This window comes from Tenrec ecaudatus, chromosome 18 (assembly GCF_050624435.1).
Source record: "Tenrec ecaudatus isolate mTenEca1 chromosome 18, mTenEca1.hap1, whole genome shotgun sequence".
Lineage (NCBI taxonomy): Eukaryota > Metazoa > Chordata > Mammalia > Afrosoricida > Tenrecidae > Tenrec > Tenrec ecaudatus.
In genome coordinates this window covers 10,575,725-10,600,145 of record NC_134547.1, presented here as the reverse complement: position 1 = coordinate 10,600,145, position 24,421 = coordinate 10,575,725, and the positions used below count along the sequence as shown (strand labels likewise).

The window sequence follows — 24,421 nt, the reverse complement described above, 5'->3', positions numbered from 1 at the left end:
TTTCCTTTTTTGTTGTTCAACAATAAATGTGTACTGTATTCTTCTTCATGGAAAAATAAGACATCCCCTAAAATAAGACCTAGCACATCTTTGGGAGCAAAAATTAATATAAGACACTGTCTTATTTTTGGGGAAACATGGCAACTTCACTTTACTCTCTCCTATCTCCCTTACTCTCTATGACTTTACTATCATCTTGACTTATTATTGCTGTACAATTGCGCCTACTGGACACATGATGATTTGTTAGAGGCTGGCTATCCTGACAATACTGGATCAAAAATGGCAGGTAAGAGGAGTCAGAAGGAGCTAGAGGGGCTAAGGAGATGACTGGAGAGGGATTATAAGAGGAGGGAAAACTGGGGCAGATGAAGGAGGCGGAGGAGCCGCAGATGCAGGTGTGGGTGGAGGGGCATGATTGGATGGACTGAAGGAAGATTCATTGACGGGGTTTTTCACAAGTCCTTTGGAGTAGCCTACTAGGCCTTCATTAAGCGCACATGACTCTTGACATAGACGGGAAGCCTTATAAAGGAACAGTTGACACCGAAGCGCAAGTTACTTGCATCCAGAAAGAAGCAGCTCCCACTCATGGAATCGTCCTGCAGGACCGCCCATTAGAGGAATTGGCGGTCAGATTACTTCTTGGCAAGTCACCCATCCCCCTCAGTTGGACAGACAAGAAAGGCCATCCGGGGCATTTCCACCCCTAGTTCTGGAAAATATCCCTAACAATTTGTAGGGTCGTGATGTACTGCACCACATGGGTGTACAACTAAAAACAGATCATCACCCCAATTCTAATGGCTGCTGCCCCAAAGGGATCCCATTTCCTATAAAGCTCTCATGGCGTTCCGAAAATCCCATTTGGGTGGATCAGTGGCCAATGACTCATGAAAAGCGAGCCATATTACATCAGTTGGTCCAGGAGCAGTTAAATCAAGGCCTTATAGAACCATCAGTTAGCCCCTGGAATTCTCCTGTTTTTGTTACCAAAAAGAAACCTGACAAGTTTCATTTTTTTTTTGCATGATTTACGTGCTATTAATGCAATTATAAAATCCATGAGTACCACCCGGCCTGGTCTGTCTGCATTGCCTATGACTTTATATGAAATTACAATTGATACACAAGACTGTTTTCTCTCTACCCTTACATGACCAGGATAAGGAAAAATTTGCATTTTTCGATCCCTTCTATTAATTGTGCTACAATTACGAGATTTCAGTGGAAATTCTTGCCCCAGGGCATGAAAAATAGCCCGACCACATGTCACCTATATGTTTGGCAGGCATTAGCAGAATGTCCCTCTCGATGTTGCCTCACCCACTGTGGATGCCATCCGAATAGGGCATGAAAAATAGCCCGACCACGTCACCTATATGTTTGGCAGGCATTAGCAGAATGTCCCTCTCGAGGTCACCTCACCCACTTGTGGATGCCATCCTAATAGGGCATGAAAGCCCGCCCTGTTGTCCTACAGTCCTTCCTAGAAATATCACAATGGAATTACATTTTCGAGGACTTTGTATTGCAGAGGAAAAAATTCAAAACCAAGAGCCTTGTTTATTTCTTGTACACTACTTAACCGGTAAACTGCTAAGCTCCATTTATCTTTTCCTTCTGCCCCTACTTTGGCGTCTCTGCAGCAATTCTTGGGCCACATAGCATGAATTCGCCCGGCTTTACATGTTACCACTCAACAATGTTCACCTTCATTTTCTCTGCTTAAAGGCCCTTAACGACCAGAGGAGAGTATTAACATTTCTCCAGAAGCCCGAGAGGCCCTGCAAATAATTAATCAGGCGTTGAATGAGGTGGCACTCTTTCCTTACCGACCGGAGGCACTTTTACTAGCTCGGTGCTGCCAAGGAAAGGATTTCCCATAGGATCCCTTTTTCAGGAAGAAACAGGAGTGGTCTATTGGGTCCATATGGCTTACTCCACCTCCCCCACTGAAGCCCCTTTTTTGAACAATGTTTTTATTATGGCAAGAAAGATATTGAAGACTGCGCAGCATCTCCTTGGCAAGGGGGCTGATGCGTTGGTGCTCTCACTAGCTAAAGATTTGGTTGCTTGGGCATTGGATGAGTTCCCTTCGGCACAATTAGGGTTGTCTACTTATCAGGGACAAAGTGATAATCATTACCCCAAGCACAAAATTTTACCCACCCTTCCTTGTTTCTCAATGGGACACAAACGGATTTTGGCAACTAAGCCTATCCCACATGCATCATTGGCATTTATTGATTCTTCTAAATCTCACTGATTACACAATAAAAACCCAAGAAAATCCTCATGTTATTTATACGTCTTGAGTTCTGTGGGTCTGTGCAGAATGGAGAATGATTGGCCCTTTTGCGTAATTTTCCTAACCCCGTCGATGTTTTTTCTGCTAGCCAGTGTACTGTCAATGTTCTTAACCTTCCATTTGCGGTCATTAAGCTATCCCAGATGCTCTCCATGCCAAAACGACCTCCCTGCAATTGTTGTTGGACAGAGAAATCGCCTGTCGAGGTGCAGCATATTCGCTCCCATCAAATGTTGCCCAATCCCTTGTCTGTGGGCCATCAGAACAACAAACGAGTGGTGTCCACTTATTAAAAGTTAGCTCACTGTATGCACACTCAGCGCCACCATTTGGTTGAGGCCTTGTAGCATCTATTCCCAGGGTTATCTAAGGCAACATGTAAACATTTGGCTCGCACTTGTTCTACTTACAACCTTTACTCCCGTTGGGCCCCCTCCAACCCATAGGTGTAAATCCCCGTGGGCTCTGCCCTAATGTCCTTTGGCAAGTGGGTGTAATGTATATTCCCCAATTTGGCTGTTTAAAATTTGCAAATTATAGTTCCACTTTCTTCATATATTTTTGCTTCGGCCTTGTCTAAAGAAAATGCAGCAGCAGTGATTTCTGCAGTCGAAACTGTCATGCTTGTGATGGGCATTCCCTGTACTATGAAAACTGATCACGGGCTGGCTTACACTAGGTCCTCTTTTGCTTCATTTTGCGCTTCTTGGAACATTTCGCATACTACAGGTATTCCGCATAATCCGCAAGGACAAAGTATTGTTGAGCGTGCTCATGCAGTTCTTAAAAAACAATTGGAAAGCGTGGACCACATAGGAGGAAAAAGACCACAGGAGAAGTTAACAGTGGCATTATTTACATTGAATTTTATAAAAATTTAACAAACAACGCTTTACCCCAGCTTACAAGCATTGTGGCTCAATGTTGTCATGAACAACTTCATTACCTTTGGTCAAATGGAAGGATCAATCAATGGAAGGGCCCTGATCCTATGCTAACCCAAGGGAGCGTTTTTGCTTGTGTCTTTCCAGAACGAGCAGAAAAGCCAATTTGGGTGCGTGGCCGGCTGGTGTGACCCTACACAGATGGATCCTCTGCACACAGCAATGGAGAGCCTGTCGCTGAGTGAGGATGAGCCTGACGAAGGAGGGCCACCGTCAACAAACCCCTGAACACCGGGAGGACCACAGCGTTCATGCAGACATCATCACAGAGGCCCTAACCAACAACCGCCAGTAACGTGGGGGGCACTGAAGGCCCTAGCGACTCAAGCAATGTCTCCTGATAGCAGATTGGACCATATACCTTATTTTTGTTAATGTGTGCCATTATTACTGCCAATTCACAAGTGGTGCACGCCTCGCCCTTCCAATGGGCGGCAGTACAGCACCCCCCAGTTCTTGCTTCAGTTACTTGGCGGTCCAGGATACCAATGACCTTTTCTACCAATGGCACCATGGGAGAGAATATGTTCCTTTGAACAACAGTTATTGGGCATCCTCTGCAGATGTGTTTCCTTTGTCAAATGACTATTTTTATGGGGTTCCAGCTTAAATGTGTCTGATTGCCCTGGACAATTTGTTGTGCTCAGTGATGTACAAACAGATAATTTTGCCCCTCATGAAAAGGACTGGTGCAACCCAGTGAATGGAGCTAACAGAACCATCGTCAAAGAATAGCATAACCAGAAATTGTGTACTTTGTGAAAGCTGGGGTTTTCGTGACAGTCTAGTCTCAGGGATGTTTGTTTACATCTTCTCCCCACAAAGTGGGCCAAGATGTCCATTTTTGGGGCCGATTTTGGTTTTAATCATACGCCCCCATCCCCTTATGCCTCCTTCTTTTAGCGCCTGCAATCCAGCTGAGCAGGACGCTGGTTGGGAGCCTTTTTCAGTTTGGGGACTACCATTCTTGTGTGGTTCCTTTTCTTACTTAGATTACAGGCCTTTTGTTACTTAATGGTCTTACTTACTCTGCCATCCACAGTGTAATACAGGTGCAGCACTGGGTGCAACACAAACACCCTCTACAATCCCCACTGAGAACAAGTGTTATGAAGAAGGAAATTATTTTGGAAAAAAACAAAACGGCTAAGGTTCAAAATACCACTGAAGATTTTTGGTCTCATACTTTGGCTACCCTTTGGATATACTTAGCTGGTTCCCACATACTCTCAGCAGGATCAGAACTTCCCCCTTTTTAAATGAATTGTTCATTGCTTAATTGTACAATTGGCTCTTGTTGGAATTGGTGTTATGGCTTAGTAGCCTCCCTAGTTCATTTTCCATCTCTGTTATGGTTCCTGGTGAATGCTACTGAAAGATGGCAAGGAGATTTAAAGACAAACTTATTCTTTAATGCATCTTGATAAAAGAGATCTTGGAATTTCGGTAGTAATTGTGGCCAGAACTGTGCAGCAGCTACGGCCACGGCCACCATGGTTGTGGCTCTCCAACAGTCAATACAAACCGCACATACTTACAATTTTTTAGTACAGCTCAAGCTTGTCTACGCAGTAACATGTAAATACCTTGTTACAAGCAGGCTTATCCTCACTACAGCATCAAATTGGGCTTGTTTCTAAAGATGTGGAAAATTTGTGGCAGTTAATACATGTAACCTGTGACCAGCAGTATTCAGGTATGTTTAACCCAATACCAAACTCATTTAAATTCAACACAGGCCTTAATTGTTCAACAACAGTATTTGCATCTAACATGGAATCAAACTATTATTGGTCTTCTGCAACAAATGTCTGAAGAAATTGTTCGTGTAAAAACAAGAGTAGAGATTTTAAATATATAAAATACCTTGAATTCCCTTTTTTTCTGATGTGCACAGTAAGTTCTTATCATGGGTTTTCTCCCAGTAGTCTTATATTTGCGCTTTGCACTTTGCTTACTTTCTGTACATTACTGTAGGAATGTTTCCTGCGCTTATGCGCAAGAATGGCTATGACTAAAACATTTATTAAGCCTTGAGTTAAAGGAAAAGGAGGAATCTGGGGGGTAATGGCTGTGGAGTTAGACTGCAGAGGAACAGCGTAGTAAGCACAGAATGTTGCTCAGCGGGCCTGAGAAATGGCAAACCGTTTCTCTGTAAAATGGCTCCCAGCAAACAAATGAGACAAAATGCCTCCGAGAACTACCATGCTCTGTAAACTTCCGCATTCCTCTCCGTTCCCCTGGCCAAAGCCTGCAGCCTCTTCCTCATTAGCGGAATTTCATAACCATATAAGGATAAATTTTAGAACAAGGAAGTAAGCATGGTAACATTTGATTGGCTTATGCGCGCTATATAAACTGCTGAAAGACAATAAAATAGATCTGCACCATCAGAGCCTGGTCTCCAGAGTCTGTGTGCACACAGACTCCGTCTCCCTTGCTCCCCTCCGGGCTGGACCTGTTCCCACAGTTGGACAGTGTAAGATATGACAAAATAATAATTTTTAAATTATCAAGGGTTCATGACGGAGGGGGAAGCAGGGAGGGAAGGGGAAAATGAAGACCTGATACCAAGTGCTCAAGTAGAAAGCAAATATTTTTAGGATGATGGCAACAAATGGACAAATGTGCTTGACACAATGGATATATGTATGGATTGTGTTAAGCATTGTACAAGCCCCCAGTAAAATGATTTTAAAAAACCAAGCAAGGGGTTGCAATCCTAATCTCGGACAAAATTGATCTCAAGATGCAAGCCATAACAAGGGATAAGGAGGGGCACTAGATAATGCTTAAGGGCATAGTAGACCTAAAACCAGTAAGCATAATATATACTCGCCCAATGAAACCAGCAAAATTCACTAATCAAATGCTCCAAAAATAAATCACAGGCTCAACAATCATTGTAGGTGACTTTAATACACCACTCTGAGAAAGATAGATCACAGGGAAAGAAGCTTAACAAGGTTGCTACAGGTCTAAACATTACAACTAGACAACTTGAAATTGAACTTTTTGAATTGAAATTGGATTGAAATTTTCAGAGTTCTCAATCCAAATGGAAAAATATTCATTCTTTTCAAATCCACATGGCATACTTGAAGATAGACCATATGCTGGGACACAAGTCAAACCTATGTAAATTGAAACATAGAGATCATACAGACTTCTCTCTTCAACTACTATGCCACAAGGCTGAAAACGAAATATAGAACAATTAAGAAAACAAGGGAAAATAATTGGAGGATGAATAACTTTCTATTGCACAAGTAGTGGGTACTGGCCCAGATCAGAGAGGAAACTAGGAAGTTGCTAGAAACAAACAAGAATGAGAATACAACAAACCAAAACTTTTGGGACACAGCAAAGGCAGTTATCAGGGGAAGTTCAATAGCAATATATGAACACATGAAACAGGAAGAGAGACATGATATGCTGACACAAACACAGCAATTAGAGCAGAGTAAATAGGACAATCCTACTAATAGTAAAAGAAAAATAATAAAAATTATGAGGGAAAACAAGAAAACCATGACAAAAATTAATGCACCTACAAGTCGGTTCTCTGAAAGTATTAACAGAATCAACAGACTGCTGGAAAACCTAACCAAAGAAAGGAAGGAACAAATTTCAATAGCAAGGATGAGGTGATGAAAAGGAGACATTACAACAGACCCTAATGAGATCAAAAGGATAATTACACAGTATTCCAAAGGCCTGTACTTCAAATGAATTCAACAACTTGGAAGACATGGACAAATACTTGGAAAAACAATCCCTCCTTAAACTATCCCAAATGGGTGTCAAGAATCTCCAGACCCTGAGCAATAGAAGAAACAGACAAGATTATCAAGGGATTACCAATAAAAAAATCCCCAGGGTCAGATGACTTCACAGGGGAATTCTACCAAGCATTCAAGGAAGAATTGACACCAAATCTACATAAATTCTTCCAGTACAAAGAAAAAGATGGCAAACTCCTGAACTCTTTCTATGAACGTAGTATAACTCTGATACCTAGAGTGGGCAAGGATCCCAAAAGAATTGAGAATTACAGAACAATATCCCTAAGAACATCGATGCAAAAATCCTAGCTAATAAATACAAAAGTATGTAAAACAAAATAATTCACCATTACCAAGTGGGATTCATACCAGGGTTACAGGGATGGTTCAACATATGAAAGACCATTAGTATTATTTACACATTGACATGAAAAATTTTAAGAACCACATGATAACTATTGATAGATGTGGAAAAAGCATTCGACAACATCCATTCATTCCACAATATAAAACAAGGCATATATGAAAAACCAACATCAAAAGTGGCAGCGAATGGAGAAAAGATGAAAATCCCACTGAAAAAGGGAACCAGACAAGGATGCACCATGTCTCTAATCTTATTAACCACCATACTGAAAGTCCTAGCTAACAACATAAGGCAAAGAAAGGACATCAAAGGTATTCACCTGGTGAAGGAAGAGAAATTATTTGCAGATGATAAGATTTTATTTATGGAAAATGACAAAAGCTCCACAAGGGGCATGCTGGAAGCAATAGAGAAATATGGCAAAGTGACAGGATACAAGATTAACAAACAGAAGTCTATCAGACTACTATACACATCGAACAAGACTACGGAAGAAGGGATAAAAATCATACACATCAAACAAGACCACGGAAGGAGGGATAAAAAAGGCAGTACCTTTCACAATAGCAAAGCACATATTGAAATATCTAGGGATCACTTCTCAGCCTTTTGGCTAACATCAATTGTGAAATAACTAGGATATACCTGACTAAAAAAGCCAAAAATTTGTACGAGGAAAACTACAGAACACTATTACAAGAAACCAAGAGTGACCTCAACAAATTGAAGAACATCCCATACTCATGAAATCAGAAACCTCAATATAGTAAAGATGTCAGTTCTGCTCAAGGCACTATACGATTTCAATGCTATTCCAATATAAATAACATCGTTCTTCAAAGAAATGGAAAAACTGATTAACAACTTCATATGGAGAGGGGAAAAGCCCATAATTAGCAGAGAACTCCTCAAGGATAGAATGGGAGGGTTTGGTTTACCTGACTTTAGCACCTGATACAGCCACAGTGGTCAAAACGTGGTTATTGGTATAATGACAGACACAGACCAATGGAAAAGAACTGAGCCCAGAAGATAATCAGCATACAAATGATCTTCGATAAGGGCTCAAAAAATATCAAATGGGAAGCAGACACCCTCTTCAACAAGTGGTGCTGGAAAAAAAAGATACCTATATGCAGAAAAATGAAGCAAGAGCCTTACCTCACTCCATGAACCCACAAACAGCTAGGGTCATCAATAAGGGAATTGAGGCAAACCTGAGAACTTTGGCGCAGGGAATACAGAGTATTGAAAATAGGGAGGGACACAAACAGAGTAGACACAAAGAAGAGGCAAGCCAGTCAGGGTGCAGTACAGCACTGACGAAACATTCAACTTTCCTCTAGTTCTTTAATGCTCCCGCCCTCCCCCCAATATCATGACCCCGATTCTACTGTACAAATCCAGCTAGACAAGAGCATGTACACTGGTAGAGTTAAGAGCTTGCAACACAGGGAGTCTATGACAGATAAACCCCTCAGGACCAATAATGACAGTAGATACCAGGAGGGTAAGGGGAAGGTGGAGGGAGAAAGGTGGAACTGATCACAATTATCTACCTATAATCCTCCAGACAACAGAGAAGTGGGTGAAGGGAGACACTGGTCAGTATAAGACATGAAAAATATTAATTTATAAATTATCAAGGGTTCATGAGGGAGGATGGGTAAAAATAGAGGAGTTGATACTAAATGCTCAAGTAGAAAATGTTTTGAAAATTATCGTAACATATGTACAAATGTTTGACAAATGGGTGTTTATGTATGGATTGTCATAAGACCTGTATAAGCCCCCAATAAAATGATAAACGTTAACAGCTCTTTTAGAATTTGTCTAGCAGGTTTTCTGGTTTTCCAGGAAAACCCCCACACACCAGAAAAAAGTAAAAAAAAAACCTTTACTGGATCCAGTTGAACATGGTATCACTTGCTTCAATGATCCAAGGACTTAGCAGATTGAATGATGTAAACTGCTATGAAAAGGCATAAAATTAGAGCTTATAGAAGGTAAAAGACACGAGGTTACTCAATGCAATCATCAAAACAATGATTCTGTGGGAAAAAAAAGGGATATTGGATAGGCAAATGTAATGACTTAAGCGCAGAGGTTGTTCTTTTGGCAGGCTGTGGTAATTTGTCTTCACAGGCACAATAAATCAAATGCACCCATTCTTCATTCGGCGTCCTGACTTAATATGCAACTTGCACATGTGTATGATGGCGATTGGAAATGCAATTTTGGGGCCAGATGCAACATAGCCCTCAATGTCACACCCTTGCTCTCCAACACCTTACAGAGGTCTTGTGCAGAAGTTGGCCACATGCAATGGTTGGTTTGATTTCCTGACGGCTGCTTCCATGCGAATGGATTGTGGTTCCAAGCAAGAGGAAATCCTTTGATAGCCTCAATCTTTTCTGTTTATCACGTGATTTGTTGGTCCAGGGTTCAGGAACCTTGTTTTCTCTACATTGAGTTGAAATCCATCCCAAAAGCTGCAGTTGCTCTTCATCAGCAAGTACTCCAAGTCCTGCACACGTTCACAATCACAGCTTGATACTAAGCCTTTCTCCAATTAAAAAAAAAACTTTTAACTATTCATTTTATTGGCGGCCGGTGTGTGTCTTATAAATCTTAAGAATCCATCATTCAACTGTATTAAACACACTTGTACATATGCTGCCATCATTCCAAAACCCTTTCCACTTGAGCCCTCCTTTCTCCAATTTTGATACCATTAAATTTTTTTTCATATTTTTTTCTGTAATCCAAATTCTCTGCTTTTCTTCAACATACAGACTGAGTGAGAAGATACAACTCAGGTGGCACACCTTACCTGATTCCCTTGTTCAGCTCCCATAATTGCCTCTTGACCCATGTTCACATTCCCCATGATTACAATGAAGTGTTCCAGTATTGCTTTCCTTCTCAAGGCCATCCATAGTTGGGTTTGGTCCACACAGTCAGATGACTTTGCATAGTAAACACAAGGAGACATCTTTCTAGCAGTTTCTGTTTCCTGACACAGTTCAAAAGACATCAACATTCATATGTTCTCTTCTGGATGCGGCCTGAATTTCTAGCAAAACTTTGTTGCTCTCCGGCTACACTTGCAGAAGTGTTAGCAAAATTTTACTTGCATGTACTATCAGTGGTATTGCTCCATTCTTTGTGCATTCTGCCTATAAGCATGGATCTCTTCGAGTCACTTGACCAGTCTCCATAGTTCTTTGGGTACACGAGTGCTTCCAGAGCTACACCACCTTGTTGTAACTTTAAATGGTATCACAGAAATTCCTGGAGCCTGTTTTCAGCACACCTTGGACTTCTGCCTTCAGTATCATTGGTTCTTGGTCATGTGCTACCTCTCACAATGTTTGGATGTCAATTATTTTGCTTACACTGTTTTTTTATTCTCTTTTGATGCTTCCTACATGTTTCAGTATTGTGCCCACGGAATCTTTCAATATTGCAATACAAGGCTTTTGAAATGTTTGTTTCAATTTGAGATATGCTGAGCATGTTCTTCCTTTTCGTTTTCTAACTCTGGGCCTTTCAAAAATTCATTGTAATATTTTCCTTTGTCTTCTCCAGTTGTTCAAAGAAAATTTCTATTTGTGGGGGACCAGTCTCCAAAACTGAATGGGTCCTAAGGGGCATTTGTGCAATTGAAGTGTAAATTAAATCAATAGCAGAAAAGACATGCAAGGACTTACCTCTTTCTTGGATGCTGGAACCAGGGGGGTTGTGTGTGAGTGTATTCTCCAACAGGTTTATATAATCACTGGGCACGCAAGCTAAGTAATACACGTAGGTTAACAGGAGGGCATGTATTCAGGTCATACACCTAATAAAAAGGGGAGGTACTAGGGCATACATGTAACAGGAAGGCCTAACTAAAGGATGGGCAGGTCCTAAGTTAAGATGGCGGCTTAACCCTGGTCATCCCTGAGCTGACTAGTTAGGGGTCCCTGAGCTCTTTCCAGGTGAACAATCTGTGCTCCTTATCAGAAGGGAGTGGGTTGAACAAAGGGTGGGGCAGACAATAGGGTCTGATTGCTCTCAATGGCAGAAAACCTTCACACAGATCACTTTCATGTAGATAACCTTTAAGTGTACAGGAAGCAACCATAAGCTTGCAATAATCTTAAGATTGGCAGTATTGAGTGGGGACACTGTGGGAGAGATAACTTTAGTTAGAACGACTGGGTTTCATTTCCAACTCACAAGTGCAAAGATTCTCCTCCTCCAGAGCCTCAAGTGTTTATCCATAATTAAGCTGGGGCTAAGAATCCACCTGCTTGTCCGCAGGATATGCATGCCTCAGGTTTACTGTGGTGTTTGTGATTATGACAAACCAACTAGCAGACAACAAGACAAAATATAGACGGGAAAACAAAAACCCATTGGAATATGAAAGTAAATCCTTGCCAATCAACCCTGTGGTGTAAGGTGATTTGCATTACAACATCAACCTTTCCAATGAGACCTCACTGTGGACTCTGTAGGTATGAGTCTATGCAAATACATTTCCACAGTCAGCCGCAACCCGAGTTGTTGCTCCACACAGTTTGATCTCCCATTCGATTGTGCCGTTTTACCCTAGGCATGGGGATAAGTGCCAGGGGGAAGTTTCCTGGATCAGTTCTTCCAAGTTCAAATCTCTACCCAACAGCTCAAAACAGCTATGTCCCTGCAAGGGGGGAAAGGATGTCCTAAATATATGGTAATCCTGGGTCCTTTTCCATTGGACAAACACCCAAACCAGGGGTTCCCTTGAGGTTCGATGACTGCCACTTCCACAGGGCTGGGGCGGTCACGTCTCTTCTTCTCTCATTCGAATGCCAAGTCCTCAGTCCTCGGCAGGGCACTGTTCATTCTGCAAGTTCCTCTATGTGAAATCCTTCTGGTGTAGACCTTGGGTTGTACCATGTTGCCCTCAAGGTCAGGATCCAAGGTTGTCATTGTGCTTAGTTCATGGTGTATTTCACTGAGGATTAGTTAGAAACATATTCAGTGTCTATCCAGGAACATAAAATCTGGATCATTAACACCCCCCCTACAAATCCAGATGTGCAGCTACTCTTTCCCCAATGACCCACCATATTCACCAACAGAACGATCAATGTCTCCTACAGGATGTAGATGCTTCTCTCCCCTGGTCTTAGCTTGATTTTCTGGCAAGGTTCTCCTTCCATTCCTGTGTCTACTGTTTTGCTCCAGCCTTGTCTTGGTGTTATATAGTACACAACATCACTGCATATTCTCAACCTTCCTAATGCCATGGTCCTTTAATACGGTTCCTCATGTTGTGGTGATCCCCACAACCATAAAATTATTTTCGTTGCTACTTTTTTTTTTTCCCGTTGCTACTTCTTAACTGTAAGTTTACTACTGGTTATAAATTGGGCGACCCCCGTGAAAGGGTCATTTGACCTCCAAAGGGGTTGCGACCCATTGGTTGTGAACTGCTGTTGTATAGCCTCAAGATCGGTGGTCTCTTTTTCAGGAGTGACCCCAGACAATGTGAGGTCTCCTCCTTCAGTATTGGTGAGCCATTACTTATTCTAACTCTCTACATATATACATATGTGTGTATATATACATATACGTCTCAGAGATTTCTTCTCTACAGGGTTCCAACTGACATAGCATGTACACAAAAGGAATAAGTCATCAAAACACAAAAGCAGTAATAGAAAAGGAAAAAGACTGAGCCACTTTCTTTGGACCTAAGTCACTCCTTATCAATAATTTCAATGGTCATAAACTAAATGTCCCACAGGAAAGAGAGTATTAGAATGGGCTCAAAAGCATCATCCAACTATATGTAATTTCCCTGAGACATTCCATAGACCCAAGCCAACAAATAGGTGGACTGACATGAGATGGATAAAATACTATCAACCAAAAGACAGCAGAGGGACAAATCTGTTTCAGACAAAGTAGGTGTAAGTATAAAACCTGCTAGGAGATAAACACATATATCACAGTTATAAAAGGGCCAATTTACAAACAAAACGTATCATAAATACATATGCCTTCAACAACAGCACAAACGTAGAAAGGAATATTGATCAATTGAAAGAAAATGAGTACACAGTAATTGAAGTTATCAATACACCTCTTTCAGCATTAGAACATCTAGAGAAGGCCAACCACATAGGCACAAAATCTAGCTCACATCACCAGCAATGTTGCCCTGTTCTACATTCTGCTGAACCCAGCCTGGTTTCCTGAAAGTTCCTTGTTAATGTATTAAGAGCAAGATGACACTCACTGAAATTTCCATCAACTTTGCAGTTTTTCCATTTATCATTGTATGCTTCAAGTTTCCCACGAGTTCAAAGAAAACTGCAAAATACTAATTCCTCCATGAATCCTATTTGGAGTTGCATTGATCCCTTTAACCTTCATGTTTTATGTAGGAATAAGGGGAAGTCATATGAAAAGGAGATCTTAAGGGAATGTATTACATAATTCATTATGTATTTTATAGTTTTTTTCTTGTGTGGCCTTTTTAATTGAAAGGACTATGGGACAGAATATCCACATCACAGGTTTCCCGGAATATGTCTTCCAAGTACAGCCAGAATCCTCAATGTAGGGAAGAGATGCCAGATTTCACCTCATGCAAGTTGGACATGTTATCAGGAAACACAGGTCTGTGGAGGACATCATGTATGGTATAAAACAGGGACTCCCAAATAGAGTTGAACCCATGACACAGTGGTTGCAACCTTGGCTTCAAACACAGAACAACTGTGAGGACTCAGGAAGTCTGGGTGGTGTTTCTTTCTGTTGCCCATCAAGTTAGTTATGAGTTACAACCAACTCCAAGGTACTTAAAACATGCATTTTAAGATATTGTTCACACACATGTACTTTGTGCTCAAGAATGTTAGGAAACACTTCCACCAGCCTTTTGGAACTTTCAGGAAATTTTTGTTGTGCATTCCTAAAGGTAGATATTGAGTGACTTTCTAGGAATCTTTGAGACTTCTACCAAATGAGTGGCTAGAATGATACAAATATGAGCTATGCGTGGCCCACAAGAGGCAGCTTGCTAATAATGAAAATGATACCATTTGGCTTCACATGTGGTTTTACCCACGAGGGGATCCTCTGGTAGTCACAAAGATTTTACTTCTGCCTCAATGCTCGCCCACTCCTTTCATACATGACTGTCCCCAAGTCTTTTCTGATGTGTGAGGGGCTGTAACTGTCAAATAGTTTGCCCACATTACATGCACACAGATGGCTTTTCCCCAGTGTGTGTTTTCTGGTGTTTACGGAGACCTGATTTCCACTTGAAGGTACACCCACACTCCTTGCACATATATGGGTTTTCCCCAGAGTGTCTCCTCTGGTGTTCAAGGAGCGATGACTTCCACTTGTAAGCTTGCCCACACTCCTTGCACACATAGCGTTTTTCTACTGTGTGGGGGGTCTGGTGGGTGATAAGATGTGACTCCAAAATAAAGGATTGTCCACAGTCCTCCCACACAGGTGGCGTTTCCCCAGTGTGTCTTTTCTGGTGGTGAATGAGATTTGACTTCCAAAAAAAGGCTCGCCCACACACCTGGCACACATGTGTTTTCTCCCCAGAGTGTCTTTTCTGGTGCATGTTAAGATCTGACTTAAAAAGAAAGGCTCGCCCACACTCCTGACACACGTGTGTTCTTTCCCCAGTGTGTCTTTTCTGGTGTGTGGTAAGCTGCGACTTCAAAACAAAGGCTCGCCCACACTCCTTGCACACGTGTGGCTTTTCCCCAGTGTGTGTTTTCTGATGGTGAATGAGATTTGACTGCCAAAAAAAGGCTCGCCCACACTCCTTGCAAACATGGGACTTTTCCCCAGAGTGTCGTTTCTGGTGCATGATAAGCTCTGACTTAAAAAGAAAGGCTCGCCCACACTCGCTGCACACGTGTGGCTTTTCCCCATTGTGTTTTTTCTGGTGGTGAATGAATTGTGACTTCCATTTATAGGCTCGCCCACACAGATTGCACACATGGGGCTTTTCCCCGGTGTGTGTTTTCTGATGTTTAATGAGTTCGGAGTTCCATTTATAGGCTCGCCCACACTCCTGGCACACATGTGGCTTCTCCCCAGAGTGTGTCCTCTGGTGGAGGAGGAGATCCGACTCCCTGCTGTAGGGTCGCCCACATTCGTGGCACACATATGGCTTGTCGCTAGAGTGTATTTTTTGGTGTCTGGTGAGATCTGCATTCTCTTTAAAAGCTCGTCCACACTCCTGGCACACATGCGGCTTTTCCCCAGTGTGTGTTTTCTGGTGGTGAAGTAATTTTGACTTCCATTTATAGGCTCGCCCACACACCGTGCACACATGGGGCTTTTCCTCGGAGTGTACCCTTTGGTGTTGGGTGAGATATACTTTGTAAATAAACGCTCGCCCACACTCCTGGCATACATGGGGTTTCTCGTGAAGCACGGACGTCTGCAGTGTGTTGATTTTCTCGCTGTAGGCACAGTCTGGTCCGTGCTCTCCATGGTTGACTGCTCCAAACCTGGAGGGTTCCAATCCCTTCAAGACTCTCTCTGTCTGCAAAGCTGAAATCGTTGGCCATGAGTTAGGCTCCACACCTACTCTGGTGTGGCTCTCTCTAGAACTTGCGGAGTCTTCCTCAGTTGGGCAATAGGGTTCCATTAAAGTCTCTCTGCTCACTGGACACACATACAAGCCTTCAGGGGTGACGTCTCTCTCCTGACTTTCCGGGTTTTCACTACGGCAATTCTGACCAGAATCTTGCGGCTCTGGTCGCTTCTGAGGCCCTAAGCTGAAACCCTTGGAATGGAAGTGATGTTCACCACACAAGTCTTGGGCCACCTGAAGCAGATGTTGGCTGAGGACTTGCTGACAAGGGATATGTAAAAGCCAGGAGGAATAGGAGCACATTTCTTGATTTGTTTCTGCTGCGGAGAGAAAGTTTTTCATTAGAACTGCCATGAGTTGGCCATGCCTGGACTGTGCGCCTTCTCTCATGACACACAGCCTCTGACTGCAGGAGTGCCTGGGTAGGACAAACAGATAACGGGAAACATACCTAGCTGAATGGGAACTAGTTCTGAAGACAGGCCTGAACATCTGATATCATTAGGCCACTGCTTAGAAAACTTTATGAAGAGGCCCATGTGGTCAACATGGGCCAGACTTCACTTGAGAGCCAACAACAATGATCACATGCCACACTGCAAATTAACTTAGAAAAACAACTTGTTTCTCAACAATGCTTTTATTTTCCAATCTGATTGACTCTACTTTCTACTGAAATCCCTAAGCGCAGTGTGTGTTGGCTTCTCAAGGTAGTTTCTCAGTTTTCTCTCTGAGGGCCAAAGAATGTCAACACCTGCTTTAGAGAAAAGCAGGGAGAGCTTTAGCAGAAACTGCTTATGATGCTTCCTAAGATGACCAAACGTCCCGATTTTTAACAATTTTTCCCGCATCCTGCGGAGTTTTAAAAAGTCCTGATTTTTGGAAGGAATGTACGACAAGCTAGGGTATATGGTTTCCGGCTGCCAAGTGGCTATTTCACCAGGATATGAGTTTTATGAACGGTGTCCCGCTGTACCAATGTTAAAATCTGGTCACCTTATGCTTCACTCAAAAATACTTCTTTGCCCAGACAATGCTCTTGCTGAGTCATCTCATTAAATAAGACTTTCTTTGATGGAGTATCAATGGTACGTGACTAGGCGGGGTTATTTCTGTGAGTCGGAAATAACTCAACCTCAGTTAACAACTGCAATAGCGAGGTTAGTTATTAGGTGAGGGGAAGCCCCCTTCCTTTGAGACGCACCACAGAATGGTATGTGCATTGGACATTTACTAATAGGCCTGGAAAACTTTGCAACACATCCTAAGAAAACAGCTACACCTTGAGCATTAATAACTTGCATGGTGACCTGATAACTTTTTTTTTTTTTTTCCCCCACTACCACAAATTATGCAGTCGAGTTTCCCACATTTGGGGAAATCGCAGGGGTCAGCACATCCGGAGTGCAATGGATAAGCCTCGCCCTGGGAAAACCACCTTCGTGATCATGGTATCTCCCCTGCCAGGTAAGTATGACCTGATAACTTTTTAAAGAAACCCTTTGATCATACACTTAAAAGAAACAAACTAGATTGTGCCCCCACGGAAGTCCTAGAAGACTTTGTAGAATGGCCCATCGATTCTGTGGCTGTCAATCTTTAGGGAAGAGCATTTCCAGAATGTCTTCCCATACAGTAGCTCGGGGTTTCAAACCTTCAACCTTTCAGGGCTTTAAGGGCACACAGATGATCAATAATAATCTACGGAATTAAAGGAGGGAATGAAGAGAGACACATCCTCACCCAATGAAAGCAGATTCCCGTAAGTCTCCAGCATGACCACTTTGTACAGATTCTTCTGCTCAGAGCTCAGTCTCTCCCATTCTGCCTCGGTGAAGACGATGGTGACGTCCTCCAATGTAACAGGTTCCTAAAATGAACCAATGAACATGGAACCCACATCAGCTTTCTCAGTAAAATGAGTTTTAGACATGGGTCTGGAGCGTCAGGATCTCCAGGAGGTCATCTAAGCCTTTCAGAGAACACAGTTCTCCACAGCGATTCTGTTGCACATGGCTGGACCACGGCCCTGGGGCAACATCTATGGGAGCAATGATGCGCAAACCTCATCCTGGGTCTGGAATGTGTGTGAGGTCACAGGGAATTGATTTTTCAATGACTCTTACAACGTTAAAAAAATAAAACAAAACACCCAATTTGTAGAAGGCTATGAAGGGCAGTGGGAGCCCCAAACCCATCTGCAGCGTACCTAGCCTGATTAAGCTGCTGGCATAACCTCACGAAATTCTTCTAGGTGGGAGCTTTTCTTTATTTTTTTGCGTATTCCACAAAAAAAAAAAAAAAAAATTCTTCCCTGGTCTTTTCTTTCTCATCCACTATTTATATTTCTTTCTTGAGATTATTATAATTTTATCCTTACCACTTCATTTTTTTCTGGTTTTGGTTGGATTTTCCAATAGGCCGAGCACAGAAAGAATAGAGGCATAAAGGTAAGAACTGATGTAAAGGTTTACAGGGGAGGTAGAGGTGGGGATTTCTAAGACTGAAAATCCTTCTTAGACATTTTAGAACTCCTCCTACACGCTCACTGGTGAATTCGAACTGCTGCACCGGTGCTTAAATACCCAAAGTACAACCTTGGACAAGGCTTTTCCCCGAACAACATTAGGCAGGGTGAGGGGTTTCAGAAAGCAAACAATGGAGGTTGGGGGAGGGAGCGGTCTCTAGAACTGATTATGATTATACAGCTCCTATGACAACTAGGGGTGGGGGGATATGCTCTAAAATCAATAGCGGTGATGATAGTACAATTGTTATGACTGAACTATTGCATTGTGTGATAAGTGGATTAAATGCCAATAAAACTGGGTATAACAGCCCCGATAGGTTTCCTACACTGTAAATCCTTATTGCACTAGGAAGCTTCATTTTTCTCCCACCCAGCCACTGGTGAATTCGAATTACTGACCTTGCACTTTATATCCCCACAGAATAATCCTGGACCAGCACCCAGGCTTTTCTTCCTAATACCATTAGGCAGTATAGTCAAAGAAGTACATTTCACAGGATTCGTAATGGAGGGATTCCAGCAGGGGAGCATATAGGTTGGGCTCCAAAGAATGGGAAGGCATCCTGGAATGGGACCTGTGCCAGGTATCAGGAAATGGTGAGGATTTCAAGGAGAAGATGGAAGGAAACTTCCACTATACAGAAAGGTGGGAAGGAACAGAGGGACCTGTGAAGAATTAAGCTAAAGAATTCAGGAGATTCCATGGGATCTGGATATTCACTATCTTTCTGAAGTTTAATCTTTCCAAATAAAGTTCTCAACCCTTCAAACCATGCAGAGCAGAAGCCCATAAAATATAAACCACATTACACGAGACAAAAGAAAATTCAAGTGGAGGGAGGGCATTTACAGACAGCTGTAGCACTCTGGTTGGGCTGCGTGTGTGCTATGTGTATCTGTGGGGGACAGGGGCTACTGCTGGACGCCGAGTTACTGCTGGAGCACAGCCTCCTATCAGCTCCGTTTCCTTTTGCTATCACCCCCTCCGAAAGGGCTCGCCCTGTGGTTGCCCTCAGTTATCCAGTTACCGTTGTACACAGACAACTTAGTCTGTGGAAATCACAACGAGCAACCGAACCATGGCTGTGTCGTCCGTCTGGACTCAGTGTTTCCATGATGCAGAGGGGATTCAGAGGCCATCGATCTTTCGGAAGCAGACTCTCCACCTTCTACCTGCACAGCTCACGGTGCGTTCCAACGCTGTTTCAAAGGCATCAGGATTGGCAATGTAAAAGGTCACCGAGAGAAATTTTTTGAAACGCTAGAAAAGACAGGCGGACTAAGTGGTTGCAACATTAGGATCAAACTCAACCATCGAGAGGATGTGGGCAAGGGCTGGGCAGTATTTCCATCTGTTGTCCATGGGGACACATTGGGTTGGAGAGGAGCCAAGGGCATGAACCTCAACAACTGAGGTCGTTCTAAAACTTACCATGCTTCTCCTTCTCCTCCAGGAGCCAGTCAGTAGACGTAGAAGACAAATCTACGAAAAAACACACAGCAGCTGCGAGAGTGGACACCACCCACGATGCCCCCACAGGAGCTTGTCTAGCTTGGGCTACAAGGAAGCAGTCAATTGACTCAGCTGTGGCCTCCTGTCCACTCCTCCTCAACTTGGAGTTCTACAGACCCACAGCAACTCTCAACTTTGCCCTTCCAGCTCTGAGTCCTTGTTTCATGGTTTCCACAGTCTCTTGTCTCTAAAGATAAAATCTTCTCAAAGGTCTGCTCTTCTTGGACAGAAAGGGCCAGGCAATGTGATGGTCTAAATTAAGTCAAATGACTACTTCAGATTGCTTGACGGGAACACTTGGAATTGATTTCCTTTCCAGATGGAATTCTGTTACCTGTGGTGACTTCTTAAAACCCTAGTTGTAAAGTTGTCTACAGTTGTAGATCCTTTGTGTGGGCTCTACGCTCAGGCCTCTTCTCGTCCTCTCACCCTCCTCAGCTGTCACTCACAGAGCTGAGGCCAGGCTGAGGTGGCTCTGGGGCTTCCACCTTGATTCAAATCTGTTCCCTGGAACACTCCTTTTTACCTGCCAAACTTGACTGTGCCGGTTGGTTTCTACATCTCAGGTTCCATTTCCAGGTCCCGGATCAGCTTCTGCGACCTGAGCCAAAGAGAACACAGAATACAGCTCAATGCCTTTGGAGAAAGAGACTCTGAAACGTCCAACAGACCAATCAGGTCATGAAGAAACAAGCCTGTCTCACTAGGCTGAAAGTTCCACTTGTGTTCTACTCCCCAAGTCCTAGTACTTAGAGACATTTGGGGGTTTGAAATGAGCCAATCCTAGTCACTGGGACTTCTACAAAGATAACCTACCAGTGTCACCATGTGTATGTCACCTGATCTTGTCACAGTCCTCCACTCATTTGGTCTAAGATGCAGTTTTAGAAGGTCATGCCATTCTCAGAATGAGCTCAGATATACTACCCAGAAATCACTTCGGTTCACCTGGTTGCTGGTGTGAAGTCCCGTGGAGTCAATTCTAATTTCAGATCTGAGCAAGAAGTGCTCCAAAAGTTCTCCAGTTCCTGATGTCTCAGTACCTGAAGGCCAGGCTTACCTTCCAAGCCGCCTGTGTGTGAATTTGAACTACCCACTTTTCAAAAAGTGGTAGTTGAGTCTAATTGCGTGTGCACTGCCTGGGTAGGTCTCATTTCTGCCCAAGACACCCAGTCACTGGACTCAAGTCAACTGAGACTCACAGCAACCCATCAGACTGAGCACAACTGCCCTTTGGAGCTTCTGTCGCCACAAACCAGAATCAGAGCACACAGCCTCATCTCTCGAACCGAGGACCGGTATAAACCGTGCATCTTGGGATAAGGAGACTAGTGCTTATTGACTGTGTCATCAGGGCATCGTGGAAAAGCATAGTTCAGGGGGGTGAAAAGAGCATCTTTTGAGAGTTGGCCCACCACCAAAATCACCAAAATTTCTAGGATACTGTCCCGTACAGACTGCAAGGACATACATTTTACAGAAGCTGACTGGCACACCTTTCCCCTGAGGAGCCACTTGTTGGGTAAAGGCCAACACATTGTTTACCAAACACTTTGCACTCACCCCGAAAGACTCCTCCAGAAAACCCACATACGATCAAATCCCTACAGTCCCCCAGGGATCTCAAATCAGCAACATACTCACTTCCAGCCCGACCCACCAACAAACCAAAGCACAGAAGATCCACAGGCATCAAGCCTGCCCATCTTGTTCCTGCGTCACTAGCACCTGGAGTGGCTCCTGAACTTACTCACTGCCTCTGAGTCTATTCAGACTCACAGCAGTGCTGTTGGAAACAATAAAGGGGGCCCAGAGGGTTTCCAATGCCATATATTATGATAGCCCACCCCATTTCTGTCCTTTGGAGTGTCAGGGCGTTTGAAACCACGGACTTGCTGGGACTAGCTGAGAATTTAACCAAGGAGCCACACGGTCTCCTTTTGGGTTGTATTCAGCTACCAAACAAATCAAACATACCTTGATATGCAAGGAAGACCTGGATTCCCTTCAGGACCCAGAAATGCAACAAAGCATTCCCCACCCAGAACTCTGGGATTTTGGATACTGTATATACTCATGTATAAGCTGAGCTTTTTTCAGCACACTTTTAAGGCAATTTTTGTGGTAGAATTAGGTGCCTTGGCCGATGATCAGACCGGCTTATACTCAAGTATATATGGTACTTATCCACACCCACCAACAGAACTGCATCAGTCTCTGCTCCTGGCTAAACACACCCATACTACATACTGTATACTAAGGAAGGGCTGGTGGTTACGATCAATGTCACTCGGGAAGCACACAGTATATGGAGAAATCGGTATCTCCAGGGGAGATTAACAGACACTCACAGGATGAGGACAATGTGACATTATAAAGTAACCCTCTGGAGAACTATAATCTAAGCCTCCGTTGTTTTTTCCATATCACAAACTCCCCTATCTCTGAAGACCAGACATGATTAATATGATTAAATATGATTAAGATAGGTGCACAGGGCTACTCATGACGGCTGTAGCATCTAAAAAACACTAAGCTTTCTACTCTGATAAAGAATTGCAGTCTTAGAGAAACACAGAGTAGCTCCAACATATCCCACAGTTTCAGTATGAGTTTATATCCATTCCAAGAGAGAATATATCTGAAATGGCCTCTCCAGCACTAACCCGGGATTCAAAGTGAGATTAAAAGAACTGTGCACGCGCCAACTCCACCACACTCTAGTGACAGACTTCGTTTTGACTTTCAAACTCCAATGGCTGCATTCTGAATGCAATCCACTGAAAAATACATGGACCAGAAAAGAGGTGAAAAACTGTGCAGAGGTGAATAAGTTGCATATAAGGTCCAGGATGCTCATTGTTTCAGCCAAAGGCACAATAGGCCTGTTGGAGTCCCCAGATTCTCAGCTTACTTCTTCAAGCCCTTTACAGAGGAAAACAGCAGTCTTACACGGGGTAAAAATTCAATGACAACACGGAACCTCTGTGCACCAGGCTCCAGGTAATGATCAACACGTTAGTGTTAATACACGGTCTCCATTAGGCGACAAAGAAGGCACGGTTCACAGAGAACAGGAGGACAGAGATTGCTCCCTAACGTCTCAGGATTCATTGCGATTGAAAATGCCCTTCTCTCCCTAGATGGATGTCTACCGAAACTTACCAAGTTGCAAAAGGAAGAGCTGTGACATTTCCTTTTTTTTTTTTAAGGAAGCTCGAGCCCAATCCTGCTCATCTCCACCATTGGACGAACAGCTGGCTAACTCTCGCTCCATCAAAACCATTGGGCTGCGCACTGTGCCCAAGAAACACATACTGACTGAGGGTGGGGTGGAAAAGGGGGACCGATTACAAGGGTCTACATATAACCTCCTCCCTGGGGGTTGGACAACAGGAAAGTGGGTGAAGGGAGACGTCGGACAGGGCAAGATATGACAAAGTAATCATTTATAAATTATCAAGGGTTCCTGAGGAAGGGAGGAGCGGGGAGGGGAAAAACGAGGAGCTGATGCCAGGGGCTTAAGCCAATGTTTTGAGAACGTTGAGGGCAATGAATGTACAAATGTGCTTTACACATTGATGTATGTATGGATTGTGAGAAAAGAGTTGCATGAGCCCCTAATAAAATGATTAAAAAATAAAAAGAAACACGGAGCTAACAGCCCTTCCAAGGTCGGACGAAGAGGCTTCCAGTCTCTATGGAGCGTCCCCGTTGGAGACCACTGGGTCCCGCCTCACCTGCAGGCAGGCGTTGCACGTTTAATAAATGCCTTTTTGCCATTTTGAGTGGTCGTCTTTTTGCCCAGCCCCGCCCCTCCCCTAAAGCTGGCTCACTCAACCACGTCCCTTCTGGAATCCAGAAGTCCGGGCTGCGTCCATCCAATCACCAAGCCCCCCCTCCCGCCCCGAGGCCCGCCCCTCCCCCCAAAAGCGACCCCAACCCCCAAACCCTTTCAGAGTGCTTCCGCCTGCTCACAACGTGGATTTCTGCCGCAGCAAGACGTTCACAGAGCGGACCACGGCCGTGACCGAGGAGCACGTCCCTCCGGGGCGTCCGCGGCCACGATCCCACGCCGGGAAAGCCGTTCCCAGGAGGGCTGCCCACTCGGGTCCTTCCACGAGAAAGGCCCGTCCCGGGCGCTTCCGGTTGCCGGGCCTGAAGGACAAAGCCGGCCGGCTACCGGAAGTGGCATTGCCGGTCTTGTTCGGCGGCGTGGCGTGGATTTCTCGGGGCTTCACCGAAGAGGAAAAACCCCAAAATTGCTGTGTTCGCCGCTCGCGCCGAGCGAGCCCGCGCCCCCCACCGCCCCTCCGCCCCGGGCGCCGGCCGACGCGAACAGCTCTCCGCTCAAAATTCC

The 24,421-nt window shown here is 43.8% G+C and overlaps 1 long non-coding RNA gene, 1 other non-coding gene and 1 pseudogene across 2 annotated transcripts; 1 reads left to right on the top strand and 2 right to left on the bottom strand.

Annotated features, from left to right (window-relative positions):
• Positions 1 to 61: 61 nt before the first annotated feature.
• LOC142432314 (uncharacterized) lies at positions 62 to 24,421 on the bottom strand. Its single transcript, XR_012780878.1, has 5 exons — positions 24,040 to 24,421; positions 20,588 to 20,662; positions 19,981 to 20,031; positions 17,762 to 17,888; positions 62 to 16,338 (listed from the first exon to the last, which is right to left on the bottom strand). It is a non-coding gene; the product is annotated as an uncharacterized LOC142432314 (long non-coding RNA).
• On the top strand, positions 9,213 to 9,274 carry LOC142432887 (U7 small nuclear RNA). The gene has a single exon (XR_012780984.1). It is a non-coding gene; the product is annotated as a U7 small nuclear RNA (small nuclear RNA).
• Positions 17,321 to 17,493, bottom strand: LOC142432944 (U1 spliceosomal RNA; annotated as a pseudogene).